We start from the raw sequence: 21,964 nt of genomic DNA, 5'->3' as shown, positions 1-21,964 counted from the left end.
ATAGCCAATTGGTTGTCAATAGTTGAAGGTTTTTTTTGCGGGGGGGTGTTTGTTATTGTTGCTATTGTTGTTTTTACCAACATATGGTCATAGTTCAACCATAATTTGACAAAATCAGACTAGAAATAAAGGCTTGGGTACTGTCTTATTCAGTCAGGTAGTTGACTGAGCTGTTAACTAATGAGTATAGTTCTGACATGGATATTGGTTGATCATTCTGTTTGCATTAACAAGTAAGGAGGAAGTTAAAAAAATGAAGATATATAATGGAACTTCATTCATTCATCAGTGACATGAATGACTGCTTTACTGGATAAGTTTTGAAATATTGGAAGAATATTTCCTCAAATTTGCGTGCATATATATCTATAATCTTGACTGGAATTATAAATTTTAAATTTTATCTCTAAGTGTTAAATACTCTTCTGGATTGTTATCATTACAATTATTTGTATACAATTGACCAAAACAACATAAATATAAATATAAATCATAAGACACAAAAGCAAAATTTAACTGAAATTGAATTTCTTAGCAATATGAAAGTGGCTGACTTTTAAAAAAAATTAGTTCATGTATCCATAGATGAATATAACTTATTGCTAGAGTGAGGCAGGATTTGGCAACACTTCAACAATTTATTCCTTTTTTTCCATTGTTATAGATGTGAGTTCTGAAATCTTAGTCACATAAGTTTATAGGAATGGAAGAGTTTTGCTTTACCAATGTCACTCAATTTGTTGAGCTCTTTCCAAGTATGTGCTGTGTTATATGGTGATCTATCAACAAAAATTATTTTTAATAATGTAGCAGCTCCCAGCTCATAGGATTTTCAATTTTGTTAAAAGCAAAAACTTAGAACTATGTGACTTGAGAAATTGTCATCGACTTTACATCATTTACTTTCTCCATTTCTGAAAGTATACTAAAAAGACACTCTATGACTTAGAACAAGTAAAATTAATAGTTGTGTGATTTCTCCAACAAGCATCTCATTTAGCCTTTAAACTTAGAAAAGTTTAGCAAGTACTTTTAACTATTTGTCACTACACTATAACATGCTTTTATATCAGCACGTGCTTTAATTATATTTTTACCAAAAGCTTGAAACTGCAGCTTTAGCTCATTCAAGTTAAATTGTCTGCCATATCATCTAAGTGGGAAAACCCATCCTCATCGTCAAACTAGCTGGTCAAATCAGACTTCTCTTTTTCCACACGACATGTCATCTTGGGCTTCTTCCAGTGTGATAGTCTCAAGGTAGCTGCTCTTCTTACAGGGCAGCTGCCTTCCAAGAAGCAGGAAGCAGGAAGTATGTGGCCAGTTAAGGGTTACACGTAGAACTGGCACGGCGTCACCTCTGCCCTATTCTATTGATCAGAGTAGTCACTAGACCCACCCAGATTCAAGGTGGTGAAGAAATAGTCTCTACTTCTTCTTTTTTTTGAATTTATTTATTTATTGGCTGTGTTGGGTCTTTGTAGCTGTGCACAGGCTTTCTCTTGCAGCGAGCACGGGCTACTCTGTTGTGGTGCACGGGCTTCTCATTGTGGTGGCTTCTCCTGCTGCAGAGCACGGGCTCTAGGCACGTGGGCTTCAGTAGTTGTGGCACGTGGACTCAATAGTTATGGCTCGCAGGCTCTAGAGCACAGGCTCAGTAGTTGTGGCCCATGGGCTTAGTTGCTCCACGGCATGTGGAATCTTCCCGGCCCAGGGATCGAACCTGTGTCGCCTGCATTAGCAGGCAGATTCTTAACCACTGCGCCACCAGGGAAGCCCTAGACTCTACTTCTTACTGAAGTATTCACAGGGTCACATTTTAGAACACCATTGGGATGGGAGATAGCATTGCAGCTATCTTTGGAAAATAAAATCTGCCACATTTTCTGAGAATATATTTCATCAATACTCGGAAACTGAAGAAACAACCTAGGGGTGGGTTCAGTGTCTCATAGGTATCACCAAGAGGTGGACTCCTGTCCGACATCCATTTATCTTCTGACAAATCTAACTAAAGAGCCACAGTAACTTTCCAGGTCTTCAGGAATTAGTGTTATCGTATAGCCAGTGTCCAAAAATCCCCCAAGGATGTATGTGAGTCCCTTTCACAACATGTATTTACTATGGTAAATGATGAAGTCTCCCTGATGAGGGCTAGAAGGGAGATCCAGGAGGTACTAGGGAAGTCTTTGCGGGATTCCTTCTTGGTGCCTGCAGCCTCTCCTTAGTTCAAGGAGCTCTGGTCTGGGAGCTGGGTGACTCAGATTTTAGAACTGGGTGAGAGGTCTCAACTCAATATGTTACTTGGGGGCACATGTCTAACCACTGTTAACTGGGTATGGAGTTTTGTTGTTGTTGTCTAAATCAAATAGGGCCTTAGAAGACTAGCCGTGATCTTCTCACCTGGCAATCCCGTGGTCATTCCGTTACTGCCAAAGATCCCTGTGGCTCGGACCCTTCTGATTCCTACTCTAGTAACCATGATCATCTTGCTTCTGGTGGTTAAGTAATGCCCCTTGGCCTCTTGATATTAGGAAGAAATGGGGAAGCCCATTTCCACATATCTTCTGTCAGTAATTCTGGCCTGCTGAGAAGAGCACTCCCGTCACCAATTGATTTCTCAAGGCCATGGGGAAGGGATTGTCTTCTGGGAAGTTCTCAAGTGACATTAGTGGAAACAAACCATAGAATGAACTCAAGCTTTACTATGTCCATAAGTGTTTAGAATCCTTGCAAATCCTTGCATATCAATCTCATTTAAGGTGAGCCCTAACTGAATCAGGTTTTAGTCAACCAACCAAGTAAACAATTAGAACTACTGTAAGCTTCTTTAGCTAGCCTGCTGGGTCCAGAATCTCTGATAAGTGGACCCATATTGATGAATTCAGCCTAATATAAAGTATATCTTTCCATTTTTGGTCTGGTACCCTCATTTCTACATATATTCCCCCAATTTTTGTGAACACCCTACAGTTATTTTGGTGTATGAGCCTTCTTCTGGGGTACTTGGCCATTGGCTACCAGAACATGCTGATCTGACTCTAGGGATCAAAGGAGTAGAGAGTGAGAATTGGCTTTCTATTGAGCTATTTTCTTTAGAAAGTTAGGAGACAGAAACCACATAGTAATTTGGGGGAAATTTTGAAGGGTTACTAACTGGTAACAGGAGATTGGGTACTAAATAGTATGGAGATTTTTAAAGAATACAGGAATGGGGGATATAGGGACCAGCCTTGGTGGAGAGAGCATGACTATAGTCCTGGATTGCAGAGAAGTTCCCTGAGATGAAGCAGGTCAGGTGGGACAAGCAGGAAACCAACTGCTGGAATATCAGTGAAACTCGCTAGGAAGCCAATTGTTGAGATACTGGTGGAACCTTCTGGAAAACACCAGCAGGGGTGCACCGAAACTTGCTGGATGGTGAGCCCCACTGGGTGTCTTGTGCTTCAGCCACTGGATGCTGAAGAAACAAGGAAAACACACCAAGATCAAGAAGAGAAGCCCCTTCTTCCTGCAGTGCATTTGCAGCACCCATCTACTGCCAGCCTTTAGGATCATGCTAGCTGGCAAAGCAGAAGTGTTTACAGAGTCCAGCTCTAGAAGACAATAAATGGACAAATGGATAATTGGCACAGGAAAGACCTCATCAAACAAATCCCTGAACTAACTGGACCTACAGCCAATGATCCCACCATCTTTTCATATTTCCCTTTCAGGTCCCCATTGTCCTTTCTATCCAGCTTAATTTCTTTGATCAATCACTCCATTCCCCTACCCTGGTTAAACCCAACTCTCTGCCTAGTCCGTTTCTGTACTCACACAACCTAATGTGGCTAGACTGTTGGAGTCTAGGTCCTAACGGAAGTAAGCTGTAAATACAGGAGGTGATGGTCAGAGAAAGGATCTTTGAATCTCAGACTATGGAGGAGTTGCAATTCTTAGTGACTATTTTAGGGTCTATGTATGAACATGAGAATGAGTGGCTGAGGTAGGGAGCACAATGAGAGAGGTCAAGGAACTGAGAAACTAGGATATAGGAAGGAGTATATCACTACATATATATCATATACCTGAATCCTCAAGAAAGACAACAGTACTAGAGAGAGCAATAGCATCAGGAGATAAAACCTTCAATAAATGTAGGAGAGTGGCTACCTGCAACAAGGAGGGCTGGTAGGAATGTAGTCTGTTGTGAAACTCAAATTTGGAAGGAAGAGGGAAGAAGAATAGTCTGGAACTGGCCATGAAGAGCAAAGATGACATCTAGACATCTCCATGCCCTGTGCTATATGACAGATGGGGATGAAAAATAAAAACAGCCACCATTTTAAAGGTTTGCAGAGGAAGCAATGTCCTCAGGCAAAAGCCCTGAGCCTTTCTAACGGTTTCTGTTAGAACATGCCCTGTGCTCCATTGGGGAACCCTGTGCTAAGGGGTCGTTCAGAAAAGAGACTAAAGCCAAGGTGGTTCTGCTGATGACAAACTAGGAGCTGGGGAGGGCCGGGAGGTGGGATCTGAATAGGGAATGTGCAGAGCCATTCAGGATTGAAGCACAGAAGATAAGGGTGGCGTGGCAGTCTGGGCTTCTTGTGATGAAGAAGATTTGAACACAATGAGATTAATCCTGGTGGTCCTAAGACAAATAAGGGAAAAGGGGTGTGAGTGAGGGGAGGGTGAGAGAGATGGGGGCCTAGAGTTGCTTGCTTCATCTCTCTTGTCAGGAGAGAAGTGATGCCGCCTCACGAGGGAGGGTTTCACTCTTGATGCTGCCAGTGGAGATGTGGCAGTCCAAGGGGGAGCAAGTTGTCAATGAGGACATTATTCCAGGTGACCCTAGATGAATAGTTTGCTGGTTCACCAGTGGCTACCACAGTCCCATCCCTTAACACTGCCTTCAGACCCAACTAGGACAAATAAGTCCCTTCACATAGCCTCCATTTCCCTAAGGCTATTTGTTGAAACTCGTGCTCAGATACCAATTTTGGTGTGAGTCAAGGTTTATGGTTGTAAGCAGTACATACTGACCCATCACTGGAAGGATGCTGGATAATTCACATACTCAGTGGGAGTGCTGGAGAAACAGGCTTGGAAAAACAGTAGGAGAGAAGGAGGTGGGCGTGACAGAAAAACACGCCATAGAAAAGTTTGGTTAGGACAACAGTGTACCACTGCCCTGTCCGGAGCCTTGCCTCAGGCACTGCTGCCATTAGACTGGGCAGGCCACTACCATCAATCTAGACTGATTTCTAAATAAATTTTAAACTGTTCACTGTTCCTTTTTCCATACTCAAATGGCCTGCCTTCACACATGTGCCCACTCTCTAGCTCCCCAGGGAGGCAAGTATCTATTCTTTCTGTGCGGGGAGGCAGGGAGAGATTCAGAATGACTGCACCTCTAAACGTAAACTGGATACAGTTGTTGGTTAAAAATGGAAATCTATTTCCAGTAAATAACTTGCATGATCCCATATTCATTTCCATGGAAGAATAGACATTATATTAGTCATACTAAAACTTCATCTCTGAGTAACAAAACCGCCAAAGGACAAGAAAGTGGTTTTGTTTTCTTCCCTCAGAAATGTCAGCAGCCCAAGTCTACTATGGAGGCTGTATGGACCTAGGCCCCTAACAACACATAGCTTCTACCTGGTGGCCCAAGATGGCCACTCCTGCTCCAACCGTTACATCTGCACTGCACCTAGGAGAGAGGAAAAGGGGAAGAAAGAAGTAGCTGACTTCTCCCTTTAGGGGCAATTACCCCGAATTATAAACACTGTTTTACCTAATGACCTTTAGCCAGAATTTAGTCAAAGGGCCACCGTGAGCTCCAAGAGGAATAGTCGTGCAGCTAGTTACAATTCAGAGGTTGTATCACCAAGGAAGAGGAGGGAAAGTGAGTATCATCAGTGGACACCTAGCTCTCTCTGCCACTTTCAAGACATTTTTACAGTTGCAGTGGTGAAACTACTTTCGCCCTTTTCTATGCTCCCATTACCCCCAAATCACCATGGCAGGGAAGCCATTCAATGGAAGAGAATTACTTGCCACCCTTCAATCTCAGGACATCTCAAGACACCATGTAATGATCTACTCAACCACATTTCCATTGCTGGCGCTTTCATTTCCTATTCCTTCTTGATGCTCTTACCTCATTTGCCATTTTCACTGCAGCGCCTAGCAGGCTACCAAATCATTGATATCGATTACACATTATGTTCAAGTTCTCTTTCTCTTTTGCTCTTTTTATCAATTTATTCAAGGGTGCTTTCTTATTGAACTGATACTTAAACCCCAAGTAATGTACAGTTTTGCAATGACTTATATAAACAAGCCTGACAGTCTCTGGTCCTTTGGGGCCATGGGGTTTAACCATGAGGATGTTTTATTGGAGCTTTCAAAAAATCCTAATAGATGAAAACATGCTGCTTTTACAGAAAAGGGAAATCTGGGTCTGATCAACTGATTTTCTAGGGACACATCTATTTCAAAAATAAAAACAAGCCCTCATAGTGATAGTAATCTTGTATGTTAATTGTATATGGAGAGCAAGTATCATTAATCATGAAATATTATCTGTATTTGTATAGATATGTCTATTTATATATTTATATAGAACTATATTTACTATAGATAGATATAGGCTTCCCTGGCTTTATCGCTATAAGATTATGATAAAAATGTAATTTGGAAAATGTGCAGGGGTGGGGATATTTGTGAAATTAATCAATGTAGGAGGCCCTGTAGAATTTCTAGTTGTTAATTTATTTTCTTCGTCAATACTGTTTCAAAACGGTTACTCTTATGGGAAAAGAACAAGGATGCCACTTTCTATCCGGAAGATGTTCTACCCCTCATTTGTAAAGGGAATAATACCAGGAATAATTCACTTTCTGAATTAAAGTAATGATGTATATTTAGCCAGCCACATCTTCAGTAGAAAACGTCTATGATTTACAAGAATTTCATTTTTTCCCATCCGTAGTCTGTACCTCACCCATATCCTCTTGGCTCCCACATTTCATCACATGACCCAGCTTCCAACCTTTGTTGTAGACCTTTCCCTGACCTGCAAAGTGTACTTTGCCAGCTGGTGTGGTAGGTGGCCCTCAATCCATGATGGATGGGAGCTGGCACATAAATACCCCAGCTCCCTAGCTCCAGCTGGGACCACTCTGGGGAGTGTGTTCTCTTCAGACTCCCAGAGCGTTCCCTGTGGGATTAAGCTCCAGTTACCCATCATTATAACTAGCTTCACAGTCTCATTCTTCAGCTGCCTCCCCTGCCTTATTTCATCTTCTCAGCCCTTGCTGCTGCCCAGATAAGCTACCTTTACTTAAATCCTTGTCTCAGAGTCTGCTGTTGAGGAAAGAAATGAACACAGAAGCAAACAAAAAGAAATACTTATTGATGTGCTTGTTACCCTGGAGGAATCTGGATTGTGGGGGATTTAAATTAAATCAAAATGACTTGAAGCATGGTTTAAATCACTAGATGGATAGATGCATGTTAACTCATTGTTGGTAATTTTTTCCCTGTAATTTCCCTGTAGTTTCCATATACTCATCAAATATGGCCCTCAGGGTAGCCATCAAACATACTTATCATAACTCTGGAAGTGTCTGAGTGAAGGGACTCCACACTGCAGTATTGTTTCTTCCAACAGGACCTGGCCCTGTATGGGATCGAGGCTCATCTCCTATTAATTGGGTTGTAGGTTTCATTTTGAAAACACATGCAGCATTTTAAATAATCGTTTCTCTTTCTAATAGAGCATCCAGGATTGAAATGCAGATCAGCCTCAGTTCAGAGACCAAGCTCTTAACTATACAAAACCTCGGTACTGGCCCCTAAAAGCTAAAAGCAGGAGGGAGAGCTGTTTGGAGCTGCTCAGCGGGCCAAGGCTGCATTAATCTCACTGGAGTAAGGAGAGCAAATAAGGTATTAAGAAAGGGCTGGGGCCTGAGTCACCCCAGGGCAGTTCCAGGTCACATGTGCATTCGAGACTATGTGACATTTAGATGTCTCGGGTCACCCCGAGCCAGATTATCTTTTAGTCCTCACTTGGCTTTGCCACATGCGCTTGGAAGCTCTCATACATCCTCCTTAATACCCTTCAGAAGAAAATAGATGATGAGTGTTCGATTGTGCATGAAACAGATAGGCTTCCCCTGCTCAGCCAGCCCGCAGAGAAGCCACGGAATCTTCTACGGTCACCTCGGCTCTAGAGCAAGTGCACTCAGTCTCTCCTCCTCTCCCCTTCCTCTCTCTCCCTCTCTCCTGTTCTTTCATTCTCTCTCTCCCTGACCCCCTTCCCTCCTACACACCTTTCTCTTTACTGCCTATTATGCAGCAAGACAGCTCTGAAGTTTAAAAGCAGACACGCTTTGACTGTCTTTGTTTGGGTAAAATCATGTGACACCAGGCCATTCCCCGCCCCTCAGCCATTCTTCACAGTTCCCACCTCTCTTGGACCCACTGACCTTGGGTCTGGGTCTCTGTAGAGTTCCTAGGACATCAATAATCAGGTTGAATGCAATCAAGCCTCCAGAGGAGAAGTCAGTCGTTCTGAAAATCTGATTCCCAGAACCACAGCAAGTGATTTCTGCTTATTTACTGGGATCAAAAGTTGGCACATAACGATGCTGTCCGAGGACGAGAGACTGTTATATAATCATCCTTCGGCAGAGACAATGAGGTCACATGTTCGCCCATCTAATCGCTGATCGGGGACATGTTTGATTGCAGATAATGTGCTCGCTGGCCTACAACTTAATTACTGAGTGTCTGAATCAACAAAGCTTTCAGATGTAGGTCTTGCCTAATGGTGCATCTGTTAGAGATCATTGCCTCTGTTCGGCCTCTAAACGAAAGGTCTGGGGGATACCATGGGCCATTGCCAGTGCTGTTCCTGATGACCTCTCATTGACAGACATGCCAATTCCCACGGTTTATTTTCCAGCCAGCAATAGGCATTATTGTTTAGATCCCGGGCCAAATGGAACGAATGACTCCAGGGCAGCAAATACTGGTAAAGCCTCTGGTGGAAGCACGCCCTCCAAGGAAATTAACACCACAGTCATTTTGGTATAGTATCTGCAGCCGGAGTCCAGTTATCCAGATGGGAAGGTTGCAGAGCCACGGGGGTGGCAGGGGGGAGGGTCCTTTCCCAAACTGGTGAAGAAAATGTCGGGAGAAGTCTAGGGAAATAAGCAAGCAATGAGTAAAGTAGGGTCACAATGTTGAATCTATAGGTTGGGGGTCCCAGCAGTTCACCAGGATCTAACTACAGAGTTTGGACCCCACTGGGTGTCTCATTAAGGGACATCTCTCTGGCTCTTTCCTCCTTGTGAATTCCCCACCGTGTGTGTGTGTGTGTGTGTGTGTGTGTGTGTGTGTGTGTGTGTGTGTGTGTGTGTGTGTGTGTGTGTGTGTGTGTGTGGTTTTCCTGTATTCCAGGTGGAGCTCCCACCCTCCCCCTCCCCAGCCATCATTATCACAACCATGATGCCTAGCAATGACTTCAAGATTTGGAAAATACTAAGTTTGGGGTGGGGTGTTTGTTTATTTAAGATTTAAGGAGTCTTGGTTTATGCACAATTGTTATTAATCAGTAGAGACGGCTACGCCTGTTTCCTTGGCTGCAAGTTTAAATAAAGGCAACATACCATTTTCAAGGAATTATAATAAAGTTGGATTCACCCAGATGATTTTAGAACACTAGGCAAAGGCCCAGTTTCCGATAACGAGCAGAAATGTCCACGCCCTGGTGGGTGTCCAGCCCCCTAGAAGTGGACAAGGGAAGGTGAGAATTGCCTAAGCCCAGAAATCTTTGTGTGTGGCTAGAGCCAGAAGACACAGTACAAAACAAAGCTATAAATAAACCTCAAAACCTTTCCAATTTTTGATTTTTTTTCTGGTTGTTTTTTTGCAGAGGGTTGTTTTGTTTTCACCTAAAGCCTGCCATTAGCTGTAAGGCAGCATGGCTTGTGTGGGAGAGTGGATTGAATGTTGGTGTATTCCAAAATGCTTCTGAACAGAAATTCCTCCAGGACCCTGTCTTGTCTAGTGCACCATCGAGTCCTGAGCAATATTAAGGAGCAGAAAGCCGTTGCAGAGAAGCCTAGAGCCTTCTTTCTATTTGTTTAGAGCAGCCCGCCCACCGGGGTGAAATCATGCCTATGCCTCCTCTCCCCCATCCCTCCGCCCAACTCGTGATCAGATTTGAAAATTAGGTTTTAGAGTGCAGACCTGCTTTTGCTTTGCAGCTCATCTGCAGGTTTCTGAAGCCCAAGGGGAGAGCCCCTTTCCCCCTGGAATCTCCTTGTTGACTATATCTTCTCTGAACCAGAGGAAGAGCAGGTCATAAAAAAGCCTTGTTGTCTGATAGCATGGTCTCGCCTCGTCCAGGGTGGCACTGAATTATTTTGCACTGAAGTCAGATATTACGGGAGTTATTTTCTCCTTTAATAAATAAGCATAGAGTTGAGGGATATGAGGCCATGTGCATCCCAGAATCTGAAAATGATTGATTAATTGAGGTTGTTTTTCTTTCTCTGAAGAACACCTTTAGGTGATGGTGTTGCTAAGGCTGTGATCTTATTTTACAGCTGAATTCCCTCTTTTATAATCAGCACATTTTTTTTTGACAGCATGATTTGCCTTCAGTGCGGGATCTGAGCAGGTTTGGTCATTTGCTTAGAGAAAAAATGAACTCACTGTATGAGTGCTAAGGGTTTTCTTCGCCCAGCAACATGCTGGCAGGTCACGTTATCCTGAGTGGTAGCACTGTGTGTGGCTTGTTGACTGAATACATGATCGTATCGGAATGTTAGGACAGTATATCATCTGCTTTGGAGAAGCACAGAAATTTTATTGATGGTGTGTGAGGCAAGGAACTAGCTGTGGGCCACATTGATGCATATATTCAACAGCAGGTTAAAATCCCTAGGGAGCATCAATTATCAAGTTAAATGCAATTTCTATTTTAAGCTAGAGATTGCAAAGCAATGGGAGAATGCCACATTGCCGTCGAAGGGAACTAGTTTTAATTGATCACCCTATGGTCCTTGAATCCTAATGAGCTCTGTTCTCATTCCGCCTGAACCTTTCCACGTCTTATCTTGGCGTGGGGACCCTAATTCTAGGTCAGCCCAAGAGTGTACGAGAGGGAGTGTTAGGATGGCACAGTCACATCAGCAGCATTCCTTCTAGGGACCTAATCATAACAGGAGACTACGTGTAAATCCTCTAACTGCTCTAGTTCAGAATGAGGGATTCATTTGGGTAATTATCATCCCCCATGCCCTGGGCCTCACTTTAAAAATTCTACTGTGTCATTCAGCTACTCAGGAAGTAACCGTGGAAGCAAAGCTAATTACCCTCCAATATGTGCTCTCAAAACGTAAAGATCAAAAAGTGAGTGGTTGAGACGATTCTGGAGAGTTTTGCTTGTTCCAGATGGCTTCTGCTCCAGAGAGAGAAGCTTTTCAAGTGTCCCGCGCAGTTCTGGACCCTGTGGGGCCTTCTCCTTTCACTTGGGCCTCAAGCACAGAACAGAAAAACCCGTCCCTGGGAGGGAAGGGGAGGAGGGAGCTGGGCGGGGGGAGGGGAGGGACGCAAGGGGATGTTCTAGGTGAAGGTGAGTATTCCCCCAGCACGCTGCGTGGAGCCTGCCCAAGGTGGGACCCCAGCTGAGGTTGGTGGAGGGACTGTGGTTTGCCATCAGATATCCTCACCTGTCAGCAGGGTCACTGATAGTTGGACCATTTATAGCTTGTGCACTAAAAATGCCATTGTATCTGTACTTGCTTTTAATTACTCAAACTGGTGGTGTTTCTAGTTTTTTCTCTCTCTCTCCTAACGAACTGAACCTTCAACTACCTGTACCTTGTTCCACCCCCACGGAAAAGTTGTGTAATAATCGGTTGTTTACAAGCCTGTAAGATAAATAATCACACTGTTTCAATGTGATGTATGAGTTTTTAAAGAGCCATTTACCATGACGTGTGAATTTTTAAAATTATAACTTCATTGAAAATAACATCTGTCTTTCTCTAGATTATACATACTGTCCAACGACTGATGGACTATGGAACTTGCTAAATCCCATAGAGTGAATTTGAGTCTTAACAAAATAAAATACATATTAAGTGAAAAACTAAAAAAAATACATTGAATTTGTCTAATGACTCTGGCCTGTATTATGCTGCAAATTTGACTTGGGAGACTGCATTAAAATATGAAGACAGTTTTTATAACATTAAGCCAGAATTTAATTTTGAAACTGAACATGGATCATTTATATATAAACAAAAGGAACACTGAGGTAAATTTTGTAATTCTACCCAACTACCCTAATTAGGAAGGAGTGGAATGGCCTGAGGCAACACATCACCATATTACTTAGGACCTGCTCTGCTGACAGATGATAAGCTGGTATATTTTGTTCTGCTTGATATTCCCCACCCCGTATGGCCACGTTAGATTTAAATCATCAGGCTAAGCCACAGCCCAGCGAGATGCCTTGGACCCACGACCAGATGGGTGCCCCTTCACAAAACCTAACTCATCAGGCACCACCTGAATCTGCAGCCAGTCACGTGTGCAATGATAGCCCTGCTTTTGGAACGGATCTCTACAAAACAGAAAAGCTAAAGACTACTTTATGCTTGGGATATTTAAAAGGACATCTGTTTTGTTTTTTTTTTTCAATGGCAGGCAATGAAGTGAGGAAAAAAGTCATGGTGTTGGGGTGTCTGCCTACCAGGTAGGTGACACACTTGTCTCTAAAACGATGTGATCTCGAGAACCTGGTCCCTTAAATCTTAGTACTGTGAAGTTGCAGGGACATCTGGGAAGATCAGCAGACTCTAGCGGGGCATGCCTGATTCTTCTTGGCTTGTGATTGTTTCATAGAGACTCTCCATCTTAGCAGCAGGAGACACATTTCATCTTTCTTTGAATAGCTAAGGTATGAGCTGCCCCTTGTTTTCATTCTGATCTCTCAGCTTTACTTTATTGTGCCTTATAATAGACTCTACTCCATCTGGGCAAAGGGAATTTCTGGGTCTCTATGGAGGTAAAATGCACTCATCATAAAAGTTGTCCTTAAAGGAGGAATGTCAGTGGTGCCCAGTTCCTCAGGCATTATTTAACTTCATTTGCCATGATCAGTCAGCCATAGCTTTACCCGTGGTACCCAGTAATTCAGAATGAGAAGCCCCCACTTATGCAATGTGGGATTTGGTTGGCGCTTACATCTCATTTCTCTCCATGTGGGGGAATACGTAGCTATCTGAAGATATGAAAATTAATGTAGTCTAGATTCACATTTTACATTTACTCAAATATTTATTTGAACTCATAAAAAGTTTATTGACATAACTTAGAAGGTGAAGAACTAAAATACATTCCAAATATTGACCAAAATAGTGTGGGAAGTAGCTTAGAGAACTTGCAATGAAAATCATTGTTATGCATATTGCCGTATCCTTCTCCATAAAATCATATCCCTCCTCAAAACCACACCCTCCAACTGGTGAATTCTTGAGCTGATTTGCTCTGCAAGCTGCCAAATGTGAAGATAAAGTAGTGCAGCCAACTAGAAGGAAGAGATATAAATGTACAAACAGGACATTTCTGCTAGAGTTTTAGGCATTCAGGAGGTACAGAATCTTCATACAAATATATAAAACTTTTTAGTGAGATATTTTCATTTGAATCCATTCTCTTACTCTTCAATTCTTCACATCAAGCCTGCAAAGGAAAAAGCAAAGGAACCATTAGTTTAGTTTCCATGAGATAGTTTTAGGGACAGCTTGTAAATCAATATGATAGGTACAAGTCAAAATTGAAGGCCTCATTTTCACTTGAAAACTTCATCTCTCGATTCCATGAAGGTAGAGTGAACTATGAGTAGAAGGTGTGACCATCAACTCTGGCTCTAGTGATCTGAAAAATTCCAGACTAAATGAGGACACCAACCTTATGATTATGACTTGCAAGACCTTTGGTGCCTGTGGTAGATTTGCATTCATGGCTCCAATCCTCCACTCCTCCCTAGCTCCATCCCCACTGCCATGTAACTTTGTAGTTTCCTACCATCATGAGTAGGGTAGGGTTCCTCATGCCTGAGTTTGGCCATGTGACTTGCTTTGGCCAACAGAATGAAGTAGAAGTGATGGTGCGCCAGTTCGAAGCCTGAGCCTCAAGAAGGATCGTATGTTTTGGTTTCCTCTCCTGCACCTCTGCCGTTGCCACACGCGGGGTATGCCCAGGTTCCCCTGGCTCCTCAGAGAAGGATGGGCAGCATGTGGAGCAGAGCCCCCAGCTTAACAGCAATACATTAGTGAGCCCAGCCTAGAAGAGCTAAGCCACAAACACATGTGCTGGAGTAATAAATGCTTTTAAGGCATTGGATTTGGGGATGGTTGGTTATGCAGCCATAGCTAATTGATATGGTGCCATTTCTTTTAAAGGCTCTTGCAATGCCAGGGTGGTTGAACACTATTCATGCATTTGTTTTCCATTATTCTTTGCTGCCATTTCTTGCATGTTTTACTTATGTGGATGGGCTGAATCTTTTCTAAGAAATAGAATTCTTACTTTTTTTTTTATTACCAACTGCTGTAGAAAGAAAACTCTACAAACAAGTGTCCCCCCACCCGTGTTGTGGCAGTCACTGTGGCTTGGCTCTCTGCATATCCATTCACAATCCCCTTCTCCCTTGCTTTTCTCTACTACAAAGGCTGGTAGCCAAATACTCTCTTTCCCAGTCTCTCTTACAGCTTGGGGCAGCCGTGAGTCCCAGTTGTGGCCACTGAGCCCCGAGGAGAATTCTGCAGCAGAGGTCTTTTAGAAAGCTTTGCTTTCCTGTGTATTTCTTTAGAGCTTACGAAGCCTGTTGCATCATTTCACATTTATATAGCATTGCTGTGATGCAGGCTGTATTATATTGTTGAAATGAAGCACCTAGAGCTTCAAAGAACCAAGTGAGTACCTCGAAGTCTCATAGCTGGAAAAGAGAAAAGCTGGGATTTGAATTCCAGTGTCATGACTGTGGGGCTCCTTCCACTCCACTAAAGGGAAGGTTTAAGTGGTTCTTGAACTGTAGTGGATGGTGGGAAGGCATCATTGACTGCAGAACTGAAAATGTTACCAACAGCTGTCAGCATTGGCTCACATATTTTTCTAGCATTTATTTCTTTTTTTTTAGAAACTCAATTTTTAGTCCAGTTCGTTCACCAGGAAGAAGCAAAATACCACCTTCTTCCCAGCCCAGGATTTCCTGGCTGAAATGTACTTTGCTGACCAGCAGCTTCCCAGCATCACGGGGGCCCCCCATGCCAGTCTGTGTCTCCCTCATGCATCCTGCACCGAGTTCATCGGACACTTACTGTTCATGTAACATGATTCAAGCCTTCAGGCCTCCCCCTCTTGGCTGAGAACTTTTGACTAAAATCCCGCCTCCCCCACATGGCTCTGCATGTCACAGGCTGTGGTGTAATTAGTTGCCTATATGCTCCCTCTCTCTCCCCTCATCTCTTTCCCACCACAGCTCTCCTGCTTCTAGGCCATGACCTTCTGAAGGGCATGAACACGTCCTGTTTGTTTTTACATCCCATTGCCTATCGTGGCACCTGACACAAAGTGGGAACTTGGGGATTGGTGAGGTGGAGCCCTGCAGGGGTGAGAGCAGGACAAGAAGTGGCATCGGAGTGCTTGTGAGGCAGCAGGAGGAGGTAAGGGGCTGAGATGCAGGAAAGTGGAAGTGTTGATGAGATATGCTGCATCCCCACTGCTGTCCCACCTGTCCTAAGCCCCAGCTATAGCCCCATCATGGCCAGCATGTGCCCAAGCCATTTTACTGCTGTGGTCACTGTGCTGGGGGACATATGGCCAGTCTCTGGTTGAGTGAGAGGCCCATCACAAGCTGTGCTTGAAACGGAGACATTCCTTGGGCTTCTCTGAGCAGCACGGAAGGGGTGATGATTCATAGCAGATTGTCACTGAAGCCTGTTCTATGAGGTGGTGTTTCTCTCCAAGAAGTGTCCAGACTATGAAGCCTCATCTGCAACCAAGAAATAGGAACCATCTCTATGACTGGCTTGGTATGGACTTTGACCCCCCCATGTCTGTCTTACGTGGGTGGCATTATAGCTATACTGAGAAATAGAGGATGCGCCGTTGCAGTGACCCTTCAGTGACTGTTTAAAAGCCCTAAGATGCCCCTCATGACTGGGTGCACCTTGTGGACATCTCTGGCTTTAAGACAGTTTTGGAAACATAAGGAAACCTTGATGCAGTTTGCCCAGACCACTGTGGCCACGGAGATCGCCGTATTATTTAGGAAAAGCAAATGCACAATTCTTCATGCAGCAGTAGCCTCAGGGGAACGGTGCTTCACATGGGGATGGAGGAACGACTGACTTTACAGAGTCACCTCATTTAATCTACAAAGTGAGCCCGGGTCTTCCTTGTAGAAGGAGTCAGGCAGGAGGCAGCAGGTGGAACAGAGGCGTCCCTGGAGTTGTCATTCTGCAGACCACCCTGCCCTCCCCCAGCTTCTCCTCTCCCTCCCAGGTCCCAGTGGAATCCGAGAGGGCCCAGCAGCCCTGGACACAGGACATTGCTGATGACCAAGATCACAGATAGTCCTTCCAGGAGTGCAAGGCCCCCAGAGGACGAAAGTCTCCGTCCTTGACCTGGTGGGACTCCACGTGTTCTCAGAATGCCTTTAGGTTACCGAAATACTGGAATCCAGGAATTCAGAGACCTGGGTCGGGGCTCAAATTTAAAAATGAGAACAATGGGAAGAGATCCAGAGCTAAAATTGCCCCTGCTGTAAAGCACACTTGTTTGTCGGGGTGTTGGAATGCAAGTGTGTTGGGCGGTATCCCGGGCCACACTGCTTTGCTGCCTAGACAACAGCTGTCAGCTATTCTCCTGTGTCCTGTTCTCCTGTCAGGGACGTTTGTGAGAACGATGGGGAATGCGAGGCCCCCTGCAGAAAAGTCATTCTCCAGCTACCCCACACCCCTTTTGTACCCAAAGCAAAAAAGTTTACATGGGGAAAGGCACACCTTGGCTGGTGCAAGGGTGATATGCCACATATCTCCCATGTGTCACTCTAAGTCCAGGCTGAGGAGCATGTGATGTTTATGCCTTGCCATGACCCATTTATAGCTGTGTTACTCATACTTGCCACGGCCCCACATACATCGTTTAGGAAATGGAGTCCACTCAACACTGCTCTGCATTTGGTCCTTTAACCAGACACTTGGGGGCGGTGCAATGATTACTTCCTCCTACGTGGTGCTAAATTACAGAGCTATAAACACAGTGACACTCAAACATAGTCGAGAGAAAGGCCGTGCCTCGTGTCCACCTGGTTCCATATGCAATGGCCGACCGCACACCCAGAGCAAACTGGTTGACGCTTTGGAGGTCATTAGAGGGCATTCATGGAGTCCTCTAGAGTTTACGAAGCACATTTACGTCATTGACCCCACGTGATCATCACGATCCCATGGAGATGAAGGCGGTGTAAGCTACAACCAAGGCTCCTACCACACCTCCACGCCAAGGTCGGGGACACAAGAAGTGCATGGCATGATACTAGACCCGGGTAACTCCAAAGCCAAGACTCTACTTTATCCCCACCAGCCACTCGTGAAGTAAAAGAAACAAAATTCTGAGTAAAAATTTTAAAACTTTCTCCTTAAACTGCAAAATATCCACCCAAATTGGCTTTTGTGCATCATGAAGCTTTGGTGGTTAAAGTAAAAATGGAAATGTTTCTACCAATAACTAGTAAAAGCAGGGAAGATCAGAAAGACACAAAGAGCAGGATATTTTGGGGGTAAAATTCTGCACCTAAAATCCAGAGTCAAACAGTGTTACAGGCTGGGTGTGGAGAATTTGAGTGACCTTAAGGAGAAGGCAAATTGCATATCCAGGTCAAATTCATTAAAAAATAAGGTCAAAGGATTTTTTATTTTAATCCTATTGTATTGAGAGTTTGTTGCCTTGGATATCAAGTCAGGGGCCAGCAGCTGAGACAATATTGAATTTGGGGAGATCTTGGTGTAATATGGGGCATTATCCAAGACCAGTTACTACTGGTGGCTCCTGGTTCTGTGGTCAATTTCTCCATCTGTCAGAGCACAGACCCCCCTGTTTCTAAAGGGGCCACAGATTTTACTGGAGAAACACTGGCCCGAGACTTCCTAGTAAAGCAGAGCTCAATAACGCACAGAGGTAGACAAAGTAATTAACAAGTCAAGTAGACTGCTGTCTTAACAAGAGGTTCTCAGTTTCCAAAGATGGCAAAACCCTTCTATGTTGTTTAGGCCTGAGCATTTGAGACCTCGGGACAACGGCGCTTACGTCAGAAATACCCAGTAGCCTTTTAGAGCTGTCTGGCACGGTCTCTGGCAGCCAGAGGTCCCAGGATGTCCAAATGGAAAAGCAATTTCTTGACATAAAGTTAACATATGAAATAAATGCAGGCCTCCCTGTCCCTCTCCAATAAGACATCCTGGAAAGCACACTGTCACAGATATCCCCTTAGAGCTGACTGACATTTTGTTTGTTTATTGTATAGTAACCATTATGCTAGTGAGTGGTCCATAGTCTCAGTAGTCAAATTAAAAACCTGGCCATTGATACACTATCAGGCAAAGTTATAACTATAAAGCTTTATAATCTTCTAAAATAGTAAAACTATTTTCAAAGATGAATGGAACCTGAGTTTTCTTACTGCTCCTCATTTTAGAAATTAGGAAATTAGGGAATTCCCTGGCGGTCCAGTGGTTAGGACTCCATGCTTTCACTGCCGAGGGCCCAGTTTCAATCCCTGGTCAGGGAACTAAGATCCCACAAGCCACGCAGCATGGCCAAAAAAAAAAAAAAAAAGAGAGAGAAATTAGGAAATTAAAATCCAGAGGGGTTGAATCAGTTGTCCAAGGTCACACAGCTAGTTAATGGCTGGTACAGGATTAAAAGCCTGTCTGGAACTCTTAGCCCCTACAATAAATCTGTACGTGTTAATGATATTAGAGGCATCTTGCATGAGCAACTGATACATAGAAATGCATCTGTAGTATAAAAATAATTTGACCTAACATTCTTGTTCTAATGAACATCCAATTTTATTTTCAAAAAATATTGTCTTCTCAAAATTTAGTATTTTTAATATTTTATAGAGCAAAATGCACATATCTTAAGTAAACAGCTTTATGACATATTTTATATGTATATACCCATGTATGGCTTTTATTTTTACACAGCTCTTAAATACTATCGTATATGCCAGTAGTATATCATCAAGGTGTTGTTCATTTGTTTGAGAAATACTAGTTCCAAGAGATGATAAAGCAAGTTTCAGCTTTGAAAGAAAGAAAGGGGAAGGGAGGGAAAAGGAAACTTTCCATGGTCAGAAAAATTGAGAAATACTAGGTTAAGCACAGATAAGCCATTTTCTTTGGGCTCCTCAGAGCTTTAAGTATACAAATATATATTGTGTATATTGGGTGTGAGGATGATATCATGTAGCATTTCAAAATTTACTTGATTACTGAATCATTTGTCCAGTTTCCTACTGTTTGTATTCTTTTTTCATTTATCATTCATTATATCACAGATAGTGTGTGTACTCTTCTATCAGGTGGATATATAAGGGTTGACTTAATCGTAATCCTATTATTGGACACTTAGGTTCTTAATTTTGCTATCATAAGTGAACAAAACTTTTCCCACGTATTTTCTTTAGGATGACGTCCATCAAGGCCTAACTGGGTTGGGGGACATATAAATCCACAATGGCTGGAACTTTCTCCATTTACTAAGCCCCACACCCTCATCATCTACGCTGGCATAGCGCCTGCTGTACAGAAGACAATATCTGTTGAGGGAATGAGCAAGTGTCTGTTTCATGATCATTTTCCCACTTATTTCTGTGAATATTACAAGAGGAGAATTGGTAACTTTTTTCATTGAGCATCCTTTTGATTACTGGTGAGCCTGCACATTTTCTCATGGCTTCTCTACTAATTATACATCTACTTTAGTGAATTGTGGGTTCATTTCCTTTATATATTAAGGTGTTAAAGTTTTGCTTCCCAATTTGCATGAACTGTTTATACATTTGTACATTTCATGCAAAACAGTTTTCTTGATAGAGTTCACCATTTAATGTTTGGGTTTTTTTTTTTTTCAAGTACAGAATTGTTTTTTAATTAGCAAGATTTTGAGGGATGATTTTGATGGCTCTTCTTTAAAAAGCTATCTGGGCAAGCTTAAATCAATGCCTTCACTTTTTTCCCCAGATCATTCCAACCATTGTTTCTGAAGTTAGCTGTAGTGAAATCCCACCTTTTGAAGCCATCACCAAAGGCCTGTAATTTTGTCACCTTAAAAGTGATAAGAGGTCAAAAAAGAAGGATGTTCATGGAAAGAAAAGCATTGCTTTGGAGATATGGGGTCTTACTTAGAAGCTATGGTAAATCACTCCCAAAGTTGGGGAGGGGTGAGTTTTTTTAAACCCCCCAGAACAGGAGCTCAAACTTGGCTGCACATTAGAATCACCTGGGGAGGTATTAAAAATTCCAAGGCCCAGGCTGCCCCAGAGCAATGACATCTGCATCTCTGGGGGTGGGATCAGTATTTGTCAAAGATCCCAGGCCTCTGATGTGCAGCCAAGGTTGAGAAACGGTGGCCTAGAAGTGCTTCTCAGACTTTAATGTCCAGAGGAAGTACTTGGTGATCCTGTTAAACAGCAGATTCTGACTCAGGAGGCCTGGGATGGGGCCCGAGGTTGTATGTTTCTAGCAACCTCCCAAGGGATGCTGTTGCTGTTGGTCCATGGACCACACTTTGAGAATCAAGGGTCTAGAGCAGTGATTCTCAGTGAAAGGGAAATGTCCCCCATTTAGCAATATGTGGAGACATTTTTGCTTATTGCAACCAGGAGGAGGGAGTGCCACTGACATCTAATGGGTAGAGGCCAGGGATATGCTAAACAGCGTACAGGGCCCAGGGCAACACCCACTCCAAAGAGTTATCTGGCCCAAATGTCAATAGTGCTGAGAGTGAGAAACCCCACTCTAGAGATAGCTGTTCTGTGAAAGAAAATGATCCCAAACCTAAGCTGGAAGGCTACATCCTTTGGTGTGATGAGTGGTCCCTTCTGGGAAGCATTTCTGATAAAACATACTAGTGATTTTTTTCTGATCAACTTTAGTGAGATTAAGAGCCCCTTCTGGGAAATTAAATTTACCTGCCTCGCTAAATTAGCCTTGTGACAGAGTTTAAAGACCACTTGTACCTGATCTAACAATGTTATCTAACCACATTTTTTCCTGTTCCAAGTTTTTGAACTGGCTTTTTGAAGCCTCTTTAAGCAACTTTGAAATGAAGCTTTGACATGTCCTGGCAGTGAATTTATCAGAGAAATTGCTTCAACACCCTTTGCCTTGCCAGCCTCAAAGCTGCTTCCCAGGTGGACTCCGTCTATGAATTCAACTGTTTATTGAGTGCCTACTGTAGAGACATTATAGTGCAGACTCTGCTTTCAGATCCCAGCAGTCCTACTTTCTAGCTCTGTCACCTTGGGCAGGTGTTCTGCTAAAGTATAGGAAAGTAATAGTATCAAACTCACAGGGCTGTTTTGAGGATAACATATTGAAGTGTTTAGCAGAGTGCCTCCCACATAGTAACAGTACACATTTATGGAGCATTTACTATCATTCCAAGCTGAAGACCCAAAAAAGCTTATAGATCGACACATCCCAGCCTCCTCCTCTGCCTTCCAAGCAAGAGTGAGTCTTTGTCATCTTGGCATCAAGCTTTTTGTGGTGCTGATGGTTGGTGGAGGTCCAAGTGGGTGGAGAGGAGAACTGAAAGCAGTGAATTGAGTTGAAATTACAGAAAAAAGAAGGGCTAGGGCAATTGGTGGATAACCGGA

General features: G+C 43.3%; 1 protein-coding gene across 1 annotated transcript in view; it reads right to left on the bottom strand.

The window, feature by feature from the left end:
* Window positions 1–13,330: 13,330 nt before the first annotated feature.
* SMPX (small muscle protein X-linked) overlaps window positions 13,331–21,964 on the bottom strand; it is a 50,378-nt gene continuing 41,744 nt past the window's right edge. The window contains exon 5 of the mRNA XM_057719401.1: window positions 13,331–13,755. The gene's annotated coding sequence lies outside the window, so the exon portion shown is untranslated. The remainder of the gene's footprint in view (window positions 13,756–21,964) is intronic.

Source organism: Hippopotamus amphibius, chromosome X, assembly GCF_030028045.1.
Source record: "Hippopotamus amphibius kiboko isolate mHipAmp2 chromosome X, mHipAmp2.hap2, whole genome shotgun sequence".
Lineage (NCBI taxonomy): Eukaryota > Metazoa > Chordata > Mammalia > Artiodactyla > Hippopotamidae > Hippopotamus > Hippopotamus amphibius.
Note: the sequence above shows the minus strand (reverse complement) of the source record. Positions and strands in the feature narration are given on the sequence as shown.